Source organism: Micropterus dolomieu, linkage group LG21, assembly GCF_021292245.1.
Source record: "Micropterus dolomieu isolate WLL.071019.BEF.003 ecotype Adirondacks linkage group LG21, ASM2129224v1, whole genome shotgun sequence".
Classification (NCBI taxonomy): domain Eukaryota; kingdom Metazoa; phylum Chordata; class Actinopteri; order Centrarchiformes; family Centrarchidae; genus Micropterus; species Micropterus dolomieu.
Genome location: NC_060170.1, coordinates 9,417,200 through 9,420,333, shown reverse-complemented (window position 1 = coordinate 9,420,333; position 3,134 = coordinate 9,417,200). Strand labels below are relative to the sequence as shown.

The 3,134-nt window shown below is 41.8% G+C and overlaps 1 protein-coding gene across 4 annotated transcripts in view; it reads right to left on the bottom strand.

Annotated features, from left to right (window-relative positions):
- Nucleotides 1-3,134, bottom strand: part of LOC123961036 (protein unc-13 homolog B-like) — a 110,042-nt gene that overhangs the window by 60,091 nt on the left and 46,817 nt on the right. The window lies entirely within an intron of this gene.

Genomic DNA, 3,134 nt, shown 5'->3' with positions numbered 1-3,134 from the left:
ATTAGGTACACCTTGCCAGGACCGGGTTGGACCCCCTTTAGCCTTCAGAACTGCCTTAATTCTTTGTTGCATACTTTCAACAAGGTGTTGGAAACATTGCTCAGAGACTTTGGTCCATATTGACATGATAGCATGATTTGTCAGCTTCACATCCATGATACCAATCTCCCGTTCGACCACATCCCAAAGGTGCTCTTTTGGATTGAAATACGGTGATTGTGGAGGCCATTGGAGTACAGTGAAGTCACTGTCATGTTCAAGAAACCAGAAGATGGGTACACTGTGTCCATAAAGGAATGGACATGGTCAGCAACAACACTCAGGAAGGATTTCAAGTTCAAACGATACTCAATTGGTACTAAAGTGTGCGATGCTTTCATGTTGTTTACGCCAAATTCTGACCCTACCATCTGAATGTCGCAGCTGAAATCAAGACTCATCAGACCGGGCAACAGAGCCTGTGCGAATTGTAGTCTCAGTTTCCTGTTCTTAGCTGACAGGAGTGGCACCCGGTGTGGTCTTCTGCTGCTGTAGCCCCGTCAGAGATGGTATTCTGCATACCTTGGTTGTAACGAGTGGTTATTTGAGTCACTGTTGCCTTTCTGTCAACTCAAACCAGTCAGTCCAACTGCCGCTCACTGGATATTGTCTCTTTTTCCGACCGTTCTCTGTAAACCCCGGAGATGGTTGCACTTGAAACTCCCAGTAGATCAGCAGTTTCTGAAATACTCAGACCAGTCCGTCTGGCACCAACAACCATGCCACATTCAAAAAGTCTTAAATCCCCTTTCCAACCCATTTTCATGCTCAGTTGGAACTTCAGCAACTTGTCTTGACCACGTCTACATGCATAAATGCATTGAGTTGCTGCCATCTGATAGGCTGATAATTCATAGAGTCTGTGGTTTGACCTTGATCAGCAGAAAAGTGAGTGACGACCATTAACACCTGAACATGAATGAATTTCAACAAAAAGCCGGCTGATGGCCCGTCCCTGTATCTCCTCTAAAATGGAGCTCTTCACTGGTGATAGGGAAGACAAGGTGTGACAGCTGCCATGGCAACACTGCTGCCACTATATGGTGTGATGTGTCTGGTTGCTTTGGTAACAGCAGCAGTCTTGATGATGTTTGGCAAAATTAGGAGAAGGAAGATAGGGACGCATGTCTGTTCAAATTAGTGAAGCTTGCACATAAACAGCTGAGTTTCTCCACAGTTCAGGGTGTCAGATAAAAGAAGAAACTTTCATAAATGTGGAATAGTTCTTTTTTTAGGTATTCACCTGGGGAGACATGACACGCTCTGGTTCAGCAACACACTTCACATTCACAGAGCTGCAGGTTTTCACAGACGTCACTGCTGTGTTCTTCAGGTTGATGACTTTTATCAACCAATCTTTTTTACACCTTCTATTGATTTGAATGTTTCTAACTATCTACCACTGTCATACAATTTTATGTACCTGAAAATGTGTTTTGAGGCCTGTTTTGTTGACATCTCAACCTCTGATTTCTTTTGGAACTATCTAAGTAAGAATTTATCAACTGTTGTGAAATATTTAGTGATGAGTGATTGGTTTAACTTATTAACATATTATTTTATACAAAAAAAATGAAAGTGTGAGCAGGGTGAGCAAAGTCGCTGAAGCTAATGTTGAGAATAAAAACCTATGTAACCTTGTTGGGCACACAAATACTCAGTATCCTATAGCTACAAGCCTTGTGGACACTGTTTAGAACGAGTAGGGTCATTAGTTATAATGGAGAGACTAGAGAGGAGAGCGATATAGAAAAAAGACAAAGTAAAAGACAGGTGGGATAAGCATTCCTGTAATCAAAAAATATTTACTCTAATTCAAAACTAATTGATTTTAATAATAAATCAAAAATTCATTGGACATACTGTTGATGGTGATCTTGGCTGACCACTTGGAGGTGCCATCCAGAACGCTCTGCTTGATGCTCTTCATGTGCTGGACGTGGCTCATCTTGGTGACGTTGAACACCTTCCGGATCTCCTCAAATATTTCTGGCTTGTTCCTCTCACGGATCTTCATCCTGTCCTTCATAGCCATGATGATGTGCTGCGTCCGATCCTCCGCCCCAGTTTTGGAGCTTTTCTCAGCCGCTCCTAAAGACAGCAAGGTGGGAGGACAGCAGAAGAGCAGGGTGGATGATGGAGGAAATGTGAAAAAACTAGAACTAGAAACAACATTTTCTAATTAATGCTAAAAGATCGACCACATGTATTTCCTTTTATGTTTATCAGCATGGTATTTTCATAGCCCCCTCAGGTTTTCTGGCATAATCGCTCATAATAAAAAGAAAAGTAATAATTTCTTTTGGTCTGAGGTCACATCAAAAATATGGGACATTTGGGTTCATTTTTTTAAAAGTTTCAATTTTGAGGTAGTTTAATATCTTTACTCACTCTGCAGGCAGTCAGCATTCAGCAGCTCTTGACATTTCTCATGCACTTTGACCCCGCACTCCGCACAACGCATACCCTGCCGGGCAATGCCCCACAGAAGGCCCTCGCACTCGTAGCAGTAGGTGGGTGTGGTGGCCGTCCAGACCTCAAAATTGTGTGGCGTGGTGCAGGAGATTGGGTAGATCAGAGCCTGCAGGGTCTTCTTGTACACATGGTTTTTCTGTTAGTGCAAAAAAAGAAAGGAAGATGTATGTAGGCAGGGTGAGGTAGAAGTACAGGGTGTAAGAAAAGAAGCAGGATAAGAGAAAAGTTCATTGGAGATTGTTTAAGAAGTTCTCCAAGGGAGTAAGTAAAGAGAAAGAAGAGACAACAGGATAACGAGCGACAAAAGAAGGTTGGGATGAAGTGTGAAAAGGGCATGACAAAGGACATCAAGGTGAATGACACAAATATAACCAGCACAGAGAAAGGGTTGGCAGGTGACACAAGAGATCGGTGGAGCAAAATATAGAAACAATAATGAGAAAAAAATAATGGAAAGGGAACTAATAAGTTACTAAATATAAGGTATAATACTTTTCTTCTTGGACTTGCTGATCTGGTGTAACATTCAAGAAAGAATTATCTGTAACTGTTGGAAAAATTCATAAAAGGCTCATTTCAAGGTGACTACAGCTAAAGTTATATAGAAATGTGGGTATGTA